Raw genomic sequence first — 17287 nt, 5'->3', positions numbered from 1 at the left:
GTTCGGAGACAAATATACAGGAGGCTTCCACAAGCGCTCCTTAAAAAGAAGTCCTTAACTGAGTCTGGAGTCAATGAGGATGGCAAACGTGATCAACTTCTCCAGTTCAGTGGGTATATCTTAGGCTGCTATCTCATCCTTATTGGTATCCGAGAGACCATGAAAAAAAGCACCCTCGAGGGCCTCATTGTTAAAAGCAACCTCTGCTGCCAGAGTACGTAATTCAATGGCGTAGTCTGCAACAGTTCTCATACTCTGTTTGATGGACATGAGGCATTTGGCAGCAGAAGTGGAGTGTGTGGGAACGTCAAATACCCTTTTAAAAGAAGCCACAAACTCAGGGTAACTCAAGACAACAGGTTTTTGCGTCTCCCATAGAGGGTTTGCCCAGGCCAAGGCTCTCTCAGAAAGCAAAGATATCACGAAACCTACTTTGCTTCTGTCCATGGGAAACGCCTGGGGCAGCATCTCAAAGTATATCTCAATTTGGTTGAGAAACCCTCTGCATTGGACTGGATCACCCCCAAATACCTGGGGAAGCGTAGCAGAACCAGACATACCTCTTATAGAGGTAATACTCGAGGCGGGTGCCTGCACAGAGACTGAAGCAGCAGCAGGGATGGCCTACAAGACAGGTTGTACTGGAGCAGCCACAGTAGGAGATTCCAGGTGAGCCGTGTAACTCAGGAGCATTTGTAACGCCATAACAAACTGATCTATGCCGTGATCCTGCTCATCCAATCTGGAAAAAATATTACCAACAAGTGGATTGATTGCATCTTCTGAATTCATGGCCTTCGCCTACTGTCAGAAACCATGAATCAAACTGAGATAGAAGTACAGTTAAATCACACTTACGTAATAATAATAAAAAAGGTAAACAGAGTAAACATAGTCAAAACATAGCCAGAGTTTAGGAACCGGAAACGGATAGTCAGACAAGCCAAAATGTCAGGGTGCCAGAGGTGAACGTAGTAAAACAGCAAGCAGGATCTGAAGCCGGAAGGATTGTCAGCCAGTCTTTAACAGGAACACAGAAGAGCATCTCTAGAGCTGTGACCAAGGCGAAGGCAGAGATCATCTGGGCTGGCGGCTTAAGTAGGCAGGACTGATAAGCAGGATATCATCAACAGGTGACTCACTGTGGAGAGACAGAAGCTGGCAATTAGCCGACAGCTGAGCTGCCAGCTTAGAGAAGAAATGGCTGAGCCCAGCCCTGACACCATGCTCGCCTCCAGGACTTTTCCAGAGCCTTTCCCATTCTATGGAACTCTTTACCCCAATCTGTCTGATTATCTCCTACTCTGTTAGCTTTTTCGATGATCCCTGAAAACCCTCCTGTGACAGCCCACTCCTTTCAGGTCTGTCTCAACACTGCTATTGCTCTTAAGTACCCATTACTCTCGGCTCACGGTGGACATTTGAACTGTGTGCAGGCACACATGCCCAAGTCATAGGAGAGGAGAAGCTCCTTTAACAGGTTTCTCCATGAAACAAGTGGTCATGCGAGCCCAGTTACTGTTTACAAGATGTGTTGAAATGTTTGAATGTACCTGTGCCTCATGCAATTGGATGTAACATTTACCCCACCCTGTGTCTCTTTGCCAACAAGGAGGGGGGTTGTCTCCAGAGATATATACTTGTGTCTGTTCTTCACTAAAAGTCTTATACTTTTATTCACCCTACACTGGTGTCTCAACAAGTGACTGGGTGGGCTAAGGGATCTTGGATCGTGCTGGTACTGGGCAAGGGAAGCTTATACAGCGGACATACTCATCAGGAGTATGGGGTCCTTCAAACCTTCTCTTGAAAAAAGCCTATCCTGCCCACACCTAACAACTGTATTTTCCTTTTCTCCATCAGCTCATCCCCCACAGTTATTACCTTTTGTATCACTTGCCCCTTCTAGATTGTAAGCTCTGATGAGCAGGGCCCTCTGATTCCTCCTGTATTGAATTGTATTGTAACTGTACTGTCTGCCTTTATGTTGTAAAGCACTGCACAAACTGCTGGCGCTATATAAATCCTGTGTAATGATAAAAATAATAATAATAATAATACCTCAGCTGGCCGGACCACTTTTGCCATTTTTCTATTGCTTTTTTATTTTTCCCTTACAGCTTTTAGAGTTTGTAACCGATCCCCCAAACCATATATTTTTCTGCATAAAAATAAGCTCTTAGATTTATGTATCTTGCACTCCTTCTAATCTGTGTTTTATTAGGTTGGAGTGGGAGCTCCTGGCTTTGGACATTTTCCAGATAAATTTACCAAGTATGCTTTGTAAGGATGCAAAGAAAGATGCTGGTACAGGGATAGAGAGGGATCTAAAAATGTAGAGAATTTGTGGCAGTTTAACCATCATAAAAGCTGCAGGTCTGCCTGACCATATAAAGTTATATTTTGACAGATTTCCAAGGTCCTTAGGGAGATTGTTCAGGAAGGAGACATAGGGATAGGGATGATACTTGTTTGGTTAAGTTGATCCCTAAGTAGGATATTGATTTTTTCAGCCCATGTGTATGGATATTGCTTACTTAAAAAAAGACTGCCGTTCAGGTGAAATTCCCAAGGGAAGTATAAACGATTTAGAAGCATTAACCTTATAATAAGACATTTGGCCAAAAGTTTCAAGAGTATCTCTTACCGAAGCCAGGGAAGATGTGGGGTTGGGCAGAATGAGAATTACATCATCAGTAAACAGATTTATCTTGTGTTCTTGTGATCTAATTGTTAGCTATGTAATGTGCTGCATAGATCTAACTTTTTCCGCTAGTGGTTCCTTCATTGAATTAAACATTAGGGGTGAGAGAGGGCACCCCTGTCTTGTCCCATTTGAGATGCTAAAGGGTGTAGATAACATAGAGGAACAATATACCTGGGCTGAGGGACATGAATAGAGTGCTAAAATTTCTGATAGAATGTGGCCCTGAAATCTAAATTTCTTTAATGCCTGTTCTAGGTAACCTCAATGGACTCTATTGAATGCCTTCTCTGCGTCCAAAGAAAGAAGCAGAGAAGGAACTCCACAGGATTCTGCATGGTGGATAATATTGATCATTCTGCGGGTAGCTCAGAAGTTTGACATCCTTTTGTGAATCCTGATTGATTAGGATGTATCAGGTTTGGAAGTATATCTAATAGTCTATAGGCTGTTGCCTTGGCATACAATTTAGCGTTGTGGTTAAGGAGGGAAATTGGGTGGAAGTTTTGGGGAGTATTAGGTTCTTTGCCTGGTTTTGGTAGGGTGATAACCAATGCTTTTAACATCTCCTGGGGGAACGAGGCTGAGGAGGCAGCATCATTGAACACAGGGACTATATGCTCATTTAGTAGGTCTTTAAACTGCTTGTAGTATTCCCCAACAAAGCCATCAGGTCCAGGAGCTTTGTTGTTGGGTAAGGAATCAATGGCTTTCCGTATTTCTGTTGTTGTGAATGGAACGTTGAGAATAGCTAGTTGGGCCTTGGTTAGTTTAGGAAGTTGAACAGAGTCTAGAAATGCCGGATTAGAGGAGTAATTTGGTTGAATTGCTGATTTGTCGTCTTTCAGATTGTAAAGATTTTTGTAAAACTCACTGAAAGCATTTGCTACAGCTTGCGGGTCAGTTAATTTTTGTTTAGTGGTAGGGTGGTAGAAGAAAGGGATATGAGGTTTGGTTTGGTAACCTTTAATTTGTTGAGCTAGAAGTTTCCCTGGTTTATTTCCCCAGGCATATGCTTGCATTTTAAAGCACTTTTGGGTCTTGTCAAAGTTTTCTAATAGGAGAGAATGGAGTTCAAGCCTCAGTTTAAAAATTTTGGTTTTAAGCACCGTAGAGGGGTATTGTTTATTAAGGGAATCTGTGTTCTGACTCGCTGTGTTCGCTAAGATTTCGTTGACATGTTGCCTTCTCATCCTCTTATCCCGAGCCCCCGTTTGTAGGAAGAGACCACGCACAAATGCTTTGTGCGCAGCCCAGACAGTGTGAGGGCCTCTTACTGATCCCGAGTTTTGTGCAAAAAAGTCTTTCACTTGACTGTGTAGGGAGTCTGAGAATAGCTTAAACAATCTAGTGATAAGAGTCCAGTGATATCAGTGAAGGTAATTTAAACTCCTTGATATAAAGACACCACCCTCTGATGTGATCCACCACCACATGAAATGCACGCTTACCGGAGGCCAAGCATTGGCAAGCCTGTATAATTGGTCAATGTCCAGACATCAATCCAGCAGCAGCAACTGTCTGTGGTTACACCGAAGGCTAGCCAAGAGACCTCAAATCAATGGGTATACAGCACAAGGCATCGATCAGAAACCCAAGAAAATGGAGAGAAGCTCAGCATAGTGTGAATCAGTATATTGAAAATTGATATTCAAAGTATCACTGCCCACCTATACCTTGTTTACCACCACTGCGCCTCGGAGTGCACAAATAAATTATTAATCAAACTAACTAAAGCTGCCACCTTAAACGTAAAGGTATATGTAAAGTGCTTTCTTCTGTGATGTATAAAATTGAAACAGTGGCACTATCTAAAAACTAATATTTTCACCCTTAAAGTGAACCCTTAACTAAATGGACACACAAATGTAAAATGCAAATCTATATATATATCTATATATATATATATATATATAGTGGACACCAAGTGACAAGTGAAAAATATACAAAAAATGCACTACAACTGATTAAATTACGAAAAATGTTGTCCTTTGCATAGAAAATAAAATATAAAGAACTGAAATAAAGTCTTTAGAAAGTGATGTCTTCTTTATAGCTTCCACCACACCCAGGTGCTGAGTGAGCCCACTCCCTATAGAAACTCACCCACCAACTCCAATTGCCCACAATCTCGTGTAAGGCTACAGTGCTTTTTGTACCCAAACAGGAAGGGTCACAGCGGCAAACCAAACATCCAAATGTAAGTGCAGGAATCGTTTCACATGTAAATGAAAAAAGTGCTCCAATAGTGTAAATCGCATAACCAGTTTAATGAAAAACACACAAAAATCTTCAATGTTTAAACTCACACTTTCAAAATTAAAAAAATGCAGAGTAAACTTCCAGAGCACACTGAACTCCAATGCACAGCACAGCAAACAATTGGATATCAACGTTAGGGGTTGCGGTCACGGCGGACCCGAGGTGTGCAGGCGTCTAATCGCTTCTCTCACCTACTCCTCGCTGCACAACTGCTCTGACAGATCCCCCCTTCCTGGTAAGCTAGAACGCATCACTCGTCTCTGGTGCTCACCATCACACGGCCACGCCCCGACATGTTTTGTCACAACAGTGACTTACTCATGGGATTGGCCGCGCCAGACGACAATCATCCCTTATATACCCTCCTATCATCAGCTGATAGGTAATCGTCCTGCGCACTACTCGTGTCCCCGCGATCGCAATATCCCCATCTCTGGGAAACAGTATTCATTTAGACACGTGTAGTACATTGTAGGTATCTAATAGTTTTCAAATACCACTAATTACAAATTAAAAATTATATAAAATATATATATTTAAAAATAAATAATCTACATGTATATGGATGGCTGGAACCTCTCTAACCAATAAAATCTCGGTCATTAACTACTTAGACTGGCGGTCTCTCATATAAAAATCTATATTATAAATATATGAAAATATATTGTAAAATTGTACTCAGACATATTTAATCATAAAAAACACACCATACCTAATCATTACTGTGTGAGGGTGTATATGACCAGAGGTATAGAATTCGCTTAGGCATACTTTAAAACAACCACTGGCAGGTGCTAACCACAGCCCAATCATTATCTCCCCCTCTATTTAAGACTACTTCTATCAGTCATTTCGGTTACATCATTAAATTTCCCTCAGTCACTTGCAACTCATATATTTATATATAAAAACATACAATCCATAGTTGATAAGGTCATAATAATTAGTTAAAACTCACCGCAAAATAATTTTTTTTTTTTACTGTTTACCACTCACTATGTCCATACCCTGTAATAAGGACATCAAGGGTACACTCCACAGGGGATAAAATAAGTATCTGAATCTGCAAATATGTGCATTGATCAGACAATCTCCAGTGGAGTGTAAAGCACCCCCTATTAAAGTGACAGTGCTATATAATCAAACAACACTTAATTACCTAATATATAAAATGGAGCTAGAGTCTATATCATGTGGGTACAACAGAGTCAAATAAAGAGACTGTCACCCCCTAATTACTGTTAAAAGCAATTCACTTGTTTTAAAAATCATTGATGAAGCAATTCAAATCCAGTTCAATGTTCAGCCCCCTAGGGGCCAAAAACTTGAGACGGAAGATCCATTCAGTTTCCCTCCATGACAAGTCCCTAATCCTATTGGATCCTCTCCAGGATGGATGTACAACATCAATACCACAGAACTGTAGCAAGGAGGGATCCTGCTGATGTTTTTTCCTTGAAATGTAGTGAGACACTGTGGTATTTATATCCATTTTTTATATTAGCCAAATGTTCTCCTATATGAACCTTCAATAGCCTCTTGGTTCTTCCCACATAGAATAGGCCACAGGGGCACCACATCAGATATACCACATGAGAAGAATTGCAAGTACTGAATTCCCTTATTTCAAATGTTTCTCCATCCCTGTTGGTGACACTTCTCACTCCTCTATTGCTGATTTTTACTGTTCTGCAGCAAATGCATTTCCTACAGCAATAGAAGCCCCTAAGGTCTATTTTAAGAGTCCATTGATCTGGTGGATCCAAGATTTTTTTGACTATCTGGTCACCGAAACTCGGTGCCCTCCTATAGATGAATTTCGGTTGTTCTGGTAATATTTCCCCTAAGTGTCTATCTTTACAAAGAATATGCCAGTATTTCCTATGCATACTCTCAATTTCCCTATACTGGCAGTGAAATCCTGAAATGAAACTCAGTTGATGTTGATTGTCGCATATTTAAGGTTCTTTTTTCTTGAGGCATTGGTCCCTAGGGATCTCCGCCACCTCCTGAATTATTTCCATGAGGTTATTGTTACTGTAACCTTTCTGTATACATTTTTCTTTAAGGACGTTAGCTTGTATGAAATAGTCCTCCATCTGTGTACAATTCCGTCGGATCCGCAATATCTGTCACTTCGGGATGTTCCTTATCCATGCCGGATGATGACCACTTCTAATTGACAGGTAACTATTGTGGTCCGTCGGTTTAAAGTACACTTTAGTACTAAGTACATTACATTCCTTTTCTATGGTGACATCCAAAAAATGTATGGTTTTCTCACTGATCTGGTATTCTAATCTAAAGTTATTTGTGTTCTTGTTTAAATCATCTAAGAATTCCACTGCAGATTCTCTCGACCCCTCTCAAATGAACAGGATGTAATCTATAAACCTGCGGTAGAACCTTAACTGGGGCCTGTTTTTATTAAAAACCTGCCTATCCTCCCATTCTGCCATAACCAGGTTGGCGAGGCTGGGGGCATACTTCGCCCCCATCGCCACGCCAACCTGCTGGGAGAAAAACTGCCCATTAAACCAAAAGTAATTATGGGACATACAGAACTCCAATGTATGTCCCAAAAACCTCTTCTGTGCATCTGGGATGTCTTCCCGTCTACTTAATGCCCAATTAAGGGCCAAGGACGCATTATCATGCTGTATGACTGTATATAAAGAGGCATATAACATCGGCCATTACCAGATATGATTCAGATGACAAATTTAATTGTACCTGTTCCAATAGATGTAGTAAATCCGAGGTATCCTTTAGATAGGCTTTAGTCTCCTTTATGCTAGGTTGGAGAAACTTATCTAAGTACTCTCCCAACCTTGCGGTCACAGATCCCATACCATTAACTATTGGTCGAGGGGGCGGGCACTGTATGTTCTTATGTACCTTAAGTAACGTATAAATTATAGGTATTCAACAGGCACTCGGCACAAGATATCTTTTTTCCTTGGGATTCAAAGCGTTTATTTTAAACCCCCAATCTACCAGTGATGCCAACTGAATTATATACGCATCTGTGGGGTCAGATTTTAATCTTTTATAGGTGGACTGGTCACTAACCAATTCCACCAACTGGTCATGGTAGAATGATTTATCCATGACCACTACCCCCCTCCCTTATCAGCAGGCTGAATTATTATGTTTTTTCTATTTTCTAGAGATTTTTTACCTTCTCTAATGTAATGAGGGTTGACCCCTTTCCTTGGGGTCAATTCCTCAATATCATTTAGTACTAGTTTTTTAAAAACCTCTATAAAGTGATTGCTTGGGTTCTGAGGATTAAAAATTGATTTATTTCTTAAGCCACTGTCTATTTTACTAGATGATATGGTGGTTTTTGACGCTGACTCCACCGGGTGGCTTAGGACCCTTCCTGTTTGGGTACAGAAAGCACTGTAGCCTTACATGAGAGTGTGGGCAATTGGAGTTGGTGAGTGAGTTTCTATAGGGAGTGGGCTCACTCAGCACCTGGGTGTGGTGGAAGCTGTAAAGCTGTAAAGAAGACATCACTTTCTAAAGACTTTATTTCAGTTCTTTATATTTTATCTTCTATGCAAAGGACAACGTTTTTTGTAATTTAATCAGTTGTAGTGCATTTTTTGTATATTTTTCACTTGTCACTTGGTGTCCACTATATATATATAGATTTGCATTTTACATTTGTATGTCCATTTAGTTAAGGGTTCACTTTAAGGGTGAAAATATTAGTTTTTAGATAGCGCCACTGTTTTTACGTTTTGTCCAATTTTATACATCACAGAAGAAAACACTTTACATATACCTTTACGTTTAAGGTGGCAGCTTTAGTTAGTTTGATTAATAATTTATTTGTGCACTCCGAGGCGCAGTGGTGGTAAACAAGGTATAGGTGGGCAGTGATACTTTGAATATCAATTTTTGGTGTGACATTTATTTTTTAACCACTAGCGGCCATGGATCCATTCAATTATTTGTCGAATAGACAAATGGACCCTGAATGTGTTTTTTTCAAACAATCAGGAAATGATTGATTGTGAGGAAGACTTCTCATGAATGTTAAAAACGTTAGATAATCTCCTGGAGAAGCAAATTAAAGCCTGGTGGGATGTGTTTATATTTGAGCACTACCAAAAGGAAAATTTGATTTTTAGAAGCCTGAGATGGGAGGTGTCCCCTCAGGATGGTTTGAATGATCCAAAGTATATGGATGAATGGCTGGGATTTTTTAATAATGTCGGAAGGGAGCTACAAGGTCTTGTTTTAAATAGAAAACAGATTAAATTAGGAATAATTAATGAGAAAATTAGTGTACTACAAGAGAAGTTGGAGCCAATTAAAGAATCCAATCAGATGAACGATTTTAACAGTAATATGAAGAAGAAGTTGGAAAAAATTGACCGTGAAACGCAGAAGAAGAAGGTTAAGAAGTTTAATAGAGAATCTAATGACTTTAAAACCAATAATATCTATGCTTGGCAAAGCACTGGTTTGGTTATGCAGGAGAATCCTAATGGGAACCCTGCTCATGATATAGAATTAACTAGCAGTAACTAGGGATGAGCCGAACACCCCCCTGTTCGGTTAGCACCAGAACATGCGAACAGGAAAAAAGTTTGCCCGAACACGCGAACACCGTTAAAGTCTATGGGACACGAACATGAATAATCAAAAGTGCTAATTTTAAAGGCTTATATGCAAGTTATTGTCATAAAAAGTGTTTGGGGACCTGGGTCCTGCCCCAGGGGACATGGATCAATGCAAAAAAAGTTTTAAAAACGGCCGTTTTTTCAGGAGCAGTGGTTTTAATAATGCTTAAAGTCAAACAATAAAAGTGTAATATGCCTTTAAATTTCGTACCTGGGGGGTGTCTATAGTATGCCTGTAAAGGGGTGCATGTTTCCCGTGTTTAGAACAGTCTGACAGCAAAATGACATTTCGAAGGAAAAATTCCATTTAAAACTACCCGCGGCTATTGCATTGCCGACAATACACATAGAAGTTCATTGATAAAAACGGCATGGGAATTCAACACAGGGAAACCCCGAACCAAAATTAAAAAAAAAAAATGACGTGGGAGTCCCCCTAAATTCCATACCAGGCCCTTCAGGTTTGGTATGGATATTAAGGGGAACCCCGGCCAAAATTTTTTTAAAAAAATGACGTGGGGTTCCCCCTAAATTCCATACCAGACCCTTCAGGTCTGGTATGGATTTTAAGGGGAACCCCGCGCCAAAAAAAAAAAAAAGCGTGGGGTCCCCCCAAAAATCCATACCAGACCCTTATCCGAGCACGCAACCTGGCAGGCCGCAGGAAAAGAGGGGGGGACGAGCGTGCACCCCCCCCTCCTGAATCGTACCAGGCCACATGCCCTCAACATTGGGAGGGTGCTTTGGGGTAGCCCCCCAAAACACCTTGTCCCCATGTTGATGAGGACAAGGGCCTCATCCCCACAACCCTGGCCGGTGGTTGTGGGGGTCTGCGGGCGGGGGGCTTATCGGAATCTGGAAGCCCCCTTTAACAAGGGGACCCCCAGATCCCGGCTCCCCATGTGTGAAATGGTAAGGGGGTACTTACCCCTACCATTTCACTAAAAAACTGTCAAAAATGTTAAAAATAACAAGAGACAGTTTTTGGGAGGGTGCTACCCCAAAGCACCCTCCCAATGTTGAGGGCATGTGGCCTGGTATGGTTCAGGAGGGGGGGCGCACTCTCGTCCCTGTTGTAATATGTTCACCGATTTATGTGGGACATTGTTGTGTGTATGTACACATGCAGTCAATGTTGACCGAATGGTTGATTTGTCCAACTGAATTTTAACATAGTAAGGGAACAAGCTGAAGACTCTTTGATGTGTTAATCATATGCAAGTCTATTTGAACATTTCAAAGGGTATTCAGGTGGTATGTTAATCTAATCTAATTACATATATCTAAAGAGGACTTGTTGATGTTGATATGCGGGAGTGCAAATTGGGGCGGTTTATAACTGCAACTGTTCACGGCTGGGAGTTGTTGTCTGTTTGAAAGACTAAAGTCCTGAATTGAAAGGCCAATCAAATTGCTCAGCCATTCAATGCCTGATGAATATAACATGGCATTCAGTCTATAGGTTTTGTAAGTGAGGCTTGTATGTGTATGAGTGGGGCTTGTCTGTGCATGACTGGGAACGCACAGGCCTAGGAGATGGGTTTCTGAATTATATTTCCTCTGTCGGATTTCTTTGTCATCTGTGGACTTTGGACTTTGTTCTGTGTTGGAAGTCAATAAAATGCATCTCTCTGGAAGAATTGGGTTGCTGCGGAAGAGTACTTACATCATCATCATTATAATAATACCTAAATATTAATTATCATACCCACTCTACTACATCTATACACCCAATATAATATTAATATACGAGATCACTACACTGGTGCCGTGGACCCAGTATATATTAAATCACTACACTGGTGCCGTTCATGTGACCAGAAGAGCATTTTCGGACTTAGTAACGGAAGTCGGTGGTGACAACAATCCTGTGAGGTGGACAGAAGTCTGATGAAGAACCAAGAGCTGTGCTGTGACTCTAATGTCTGGAATGTCTGGTTGTGACATAAGAGAGTCTGATCTACAAATTTAAACAAGTTGGGAACCCCAGAATTATTCTCTGGAGACCGGAAACAACAACAAAAAAAGGACTGTGTCGTGTACCAGAAGACCTGAAGTGGAAGTAAAAGGAGTAACTAATGCGGTGAGTAAAATATTTTCTTTTTTTTAATTATTAGTAATATAGTCAAAATGCTTACTCAGTGTGAAGCTAGTGTCAGTTCTGATAAAGTTAACAGATGGGTATTAAAATGTATTAAGCGCCATGGCGGTCCTTATGAAATTCCAGAAAAATGTAAGCAGACATGGACGATGATGAAGGAATTTTTAGAGAAAAATATTTTTGATAGCAAAATTTCAGAAAGTAAAAGAAAAGGTTGTATTATACAGGGCTTGTTATCTTGCTGTTTAACAATGGAAAGTTCTTTGAATAATAAGGTTGAGGAAATTACCCAGTTACAGAAGGCAGTTGCTAATAGCAACAGTGTTTGTGAGAGGTTACAAAACCAATCAGACACCGAGACAGTAAATTTAAAATTGCATGCGGTTACGATTGGAGAAGCTTTACTTGAGAAATCTAAACGTTGTGATGAATTATCAGAGGAAAATGAGAGATTAAAATTAAGAATTATGGAATTAGAGAAGAGATCTCAGGAATGCAGATATGCATCAAATCTTGGATTCCGCAATCTGCAGCAAACAGAACCTCCTATTGAATCTGATAATTCATTACCAGCTGCCCCCACTGTGACTACCACAGTTTATAACAATAATAATAATACAGGTGAAGTTCAGCTTGTAATGAAGCCATTGAAACCAAAATTATTAGACGCAATTCTTAAAGAAATAGGAATGGTTCCATACCATGATTTAAACAGATTTTTAAAATGGTTTTGTGACGTGCAGCAAGTCAGAGATATGTACAATCTCAACCCATCTGACTTAGAAAGAGTTTTGCAACATTCTGTAGGAAGTGGTCTTTGGATGAGAATTAAACAAATCTGTATTCAGCCTCTGAAGACAAGGGACATATTACTGGAATTATTATGTGTTTTGTATGGTGTACGTTCTGATGTTACTATTCATGGAAAGATCCAACAAATGCAAAATGAATCTCCCTATGAATTGTCACACAGGATAGCAACGATTATGGAATTATTGGTCGGTAATAATCTTGCATTTGAGCGTGGTGGCTTGATACATATGAGTATGTTTCTAGATGCGTTGCATGAAGATATCAAACAAAATATTTTACTAGTTAACCCAAATCCTCATGATTTAAAAGACATATTGTTGAGAGCAGACCATTTATGGAGAAAGTCAAATGAGCAGGCTGTCAAAATTGATTTAGCCACATTGTTTAGGACAAATACTGAACATAAAGATCAGAAGATAATATCCTATGATAACACCCAGAGAGGACACTCCGGGTCAAACATAGGTGATATTAATATGAAAAACAGAGCTGACCAAAATAATAATAAGAAAAGGTCCAAGACTTGGATACCGTTTTCTCATTTAAAACAGAAATATGACCACCTGAAAATTGAGTATGACAAGATGAGAGAGGAGCGTGATAAATTATTAGAGCAGTTGAAGGGGGTACAGGGTGTCATGAATGTACAAGATGTATATTCTCCAGATCTGTTTTTGAATGCAGATGACACTTCTCTAGCAGTGGGGGTGAATTAGCTCCAAACTGTAAACGTGTAAATAGTGTTTTGTTTTAACTTCAAACAATGTTTAAGGATCTCACTAATGAGTTTTGTTGGAGAGTTTTGTTTTTTCAGGGACGTCTGAAGATGCTTGCATGTGAATAGCAGAAGTCTGAAATTGAATAGTGTGGGAGAATTATGGGAGAAATGCTGAATAGACAATATATCACTATACATGGAATTATAAAGCATTCATGGACTCTCTCGAAATTCATCAAGCAATGGACCTTTTTTCTTTTTTTTCTTCAACGCCCTAATTTTTAATTTTTCTCCCTTTTCCTGATATATTTTGCTTTTCATTTTTTTTTTTTTTAATTTTCTTTATGTTTTATTTCCTGAACTTTATCTTAAAACCAAAGAGAAGCATTTTAACCTAAAATAATTTTCATAACATCTGTACATATTACATAATGCGTATTGATCAATATATTTAACATCTAAGGTGAGATGCTGCACAATGGCTTGGCATAGCATAAATTTTAGTATGTTGGGTGGTTTTCCTAAATTTATAAGAGGGGTGAGTGAAATTCATCACTCTAGTCATGATTTGAAAATTTGTTGATTCAGTTGTTTATAATATGCTAAAGGCTATGACATATATGGATGAAAAAGACCTTTCTACCTTTCATGGTGGAGATACTGGCAAGAATTTCCACTGCCGCTTTGTCTGCATAGAAGATCTGATAAACACTGATGTCAAGCTGATTCTATCTGAACCATCGTGTGGGGGTATATGTATATGTTGGTATACCATTCAAGTGTAATTGTGGACTGAATGATCCAAGTAACTGCTTTATTGAAGACAATGAGGGGTTGGCCTACAGCAAATTACAAAAGCAAATTGTGACTGGCAATCAACAAAGATGGACTCATGAATGTCAAGTGCAAGAAAATAGTTTGAAGCACAGTTTTTACTGCCATATCCAAACCTTTTGACCTTGAAAGTGAGTGCTGGTACATTGATAGTTCTTCTTACTATAAAGATGAAAGTAGAGTGTTTGCGTAAAAGCATCTTTAAAAATGAAAAGCTTGAGCCTGGAGATGAGAGAATCCTGGACTTGTGGATTGGAGTTCCCAGAGCATACCAAGTTTACTTTCAGTGAGATGGTGAGAGATGTGATGAAGTCAGACCGAAGAATGGACTGTGACATCAGCTCGTCTTTGCGCAATATTCAAGATCTTGATGTGATATAATAAGGCCTAACCTCTGTATGGGCCACTGACGTTTACCAAATCCTTTTCCAGTCATGGTCTAAAAGTTATATTATCTAATAACTGTTTCATGGGGATATTTTAGAGGCTGGCGAAGAGAGATGTAACCAGTTTCAACTTCATATTTTATATGAGCCATTGTAAAGCATCCAGTGCCTTAAATCATACTGATATGTTTTGTTGTTTGATTTATGGGTCAGTTCTAGTAGTTAGAACCGACCCAAGTGGGGGTATATGTTGTAATATGTTCACCGAATTATGTGGGACATTGTTGTGTGTATGTACACATGCAGTCAATGTTGACCGAATGGTTGATTTGTCCAACTGAATTTTAACATAGCAAGGGAACAAGCTGAAGACTCTTTGATGTGTTAATCATATGCAAGTCTATTTGAACATTTCAAAGGGTATTCAGGTGGTATGTTAATCTAATCTAATTACATATATCTAAAGAGGACTTGTTGATGTTGATATGCGGGAGTGCAAATTGGGGCGGTTTATAACTGCAACTGTTCACGGCTGGGAGTTGTTGTCTGTTTGAAAGACTAAAGTCCTGAATTGAAAGGCCAATCAAATTGCTCAGCCATTCAATGCCTGATGAATATAACATGGCATTCAGTCTATAGGTTTTGTAAGTGAGGCTTGTATGTGTATGAGTGGGGCTTGTCTGTGCATGACTGGGAACGCACAGGCCTAGGAGATGGGTTTCTGAATTATATTTCCTCTGTCGGATTTCTTTGTCATCTGTGGACTTTGGACTTTGTTCTGTGTTGGAAGTCAATAAAGTGCATCTCTCTAGAAGAATTGGGTTGCTGCGGAAGAGTACTTACATCATCATCATTATAATAATACTTACTTATTAATCATCTATAATAACCCAATATAATATTAATTATATATTAGATCACTACAGTCCCCCCTCTTTTCCTGCGGCCTGCCAGGTTGCTTGCTCAGATAAGGGTCTGGTATGGATTTTTGGGGGGACCCCACGCTGTTTTTTTGTTTTTTTTTGGCATGGGGTTCCCCTTAAAATCCATACCAGACCTGAAGGGTCTGGTATGGAATTTAGGGGGAACCCCACGTCATTTTTTTTTTCATTTTGGCCGGGGTTCCCCTTAATAACCATACCAGACCTGAAGGGCCTGGTATGGAATTTAGGGGGTCTCCCACGTCATTTTTTTTTAAAAATTTTGGTTCAGGGTTACCCTGTGTTGAATTCCCATACCGTTTTTATCAATGAACTTCTATGTCTATTGCCGGCAATGCAATAGCCGCGGGTAGTTTTGAATGGAATTTTTCCTTCGAAATGTCATTTTGCTGTCAGACTGTTCTAAACACGGAAAACATGCGCCCCTTTACAGGCATACTATAGACACCCCCCAGGTACGAAATTTAAAGGGATATTACACTTTTATTGTTTGACTTTAAGCATTATTAAAATCACTGCTCCTGAAAAAACGGCAGTTTTTAAAACTTTTTTTTGCATTGATCCATGTCCCCAGGGGCAGGACCCAGGTCCCCAAACACTTTTTATGACAATAACTTGCATATAAGCCTTTAAAATTAGCACTTTTGATTTCTCCCATAGACTTTTAAAGGGTGTTCTGCGGCATTCGAATTTGCCGCGAACACCCCAAATTGTTCGCTGTTCAGCGAACTTGCGAACAGCCAATGTTCGAGTCAAACATGAGTTCGACTCGAACTCGAAGCTCATCCCTAGCAGTAACCCTCCCCCAAACCTGACCAAAAGAAATCAGGACAAAAGAACTTGATTAATAAAGGCGAACAGGGATCGGTGGATTTAATGCGTAATGGTGAGAATCAGAGAAAAGGAAAAAATCAGAGTAGTGGGAACTATTATTCTCCTAGACCAGTTCAACAAGGAAGGGGAGGGTATAATTACCAATCACCTAGACCGTATAGAGGGAACACCCCACAATATTACAATCCCCCACAGGACTACCAACAGTGGAGGCACTATCCCCCGCCCAATCGATATCCTGAGATGGGGAATGGAGTCCCCTTATATAACAGATACTCAGCATTAGAGAATGAGGACTATTATGTTCAACAACCATATAATACACCTTTTTAGGGCAACGGGGGAGGGGAGGGAAGGGGGGTACACCGAGAGGGAACCCCCGGACAGTATATCAGAAAGGTGGGGGGAGGAATGGACCCGCATATGTCCAAAACAAAGATACCATGCCCCCACCAAGAGAAGAAGGTGATGCAGGGCAGGAAAATCCAAACAACCCAAAAAAACGAATGAGAAATAAATACAGGCATTTACAATCTAAGTGGGGTTGAACTGGATCACAAAGAGCTGAATATACTTAACTTGGGTTTAAAGTGTGCACCAAAGAAGATGATGAACAAGTTTGAGGTTTACATTGACACACATAAGATCATTAGATCTATGAACATAAAAAAAATTTCCTAAGCCACCTGGTGGAGTCAACGTCAAAAGCCACCATATCATCTAGTAAAATAGACAGTGGCTTAAGAAATAAATCAATTTGTAATCCTCAGAACCCAAGCAATCACTTTATAGAGGTTTTTAAAAAACTAGTACTAAATGATATTGAGGAATTGACCCCAAGGAAAGGGGTCAACCCTCATTACATTAGAGAAGGTATAAAACCTCTAGAAAATAGAAAAAAACATAATAATTCGGCCTACTGATAAGGGAGGGGGGTAGTGGTCATGGATAAATCATTCTACCATGACCAGTTGGTGGAATTGGTTAGTGACCAGTCCACCTATAAAAGATTAAAATCTGACCCCACAGATGCGTATATAATTCAGTTGGCATCACT

This window comes from Aquarana catesbeiana, linkage group LG01 (genome assembly GCF_042186555.1).
Source record: "Aquarana catesbeiana isolate 2022-GZ linkage group LG01, ASM4218655v1, whole genome shotgun sequence".
Taxonomy (NCBI): Eukaryota; Metazoa; Chordata; class Amphibia; order Anura; family Ranidae; genus Aquarana; species Aquarana catesbeiana.
This window is presented reverse-complemented; position numbering follows the sequence as displayed.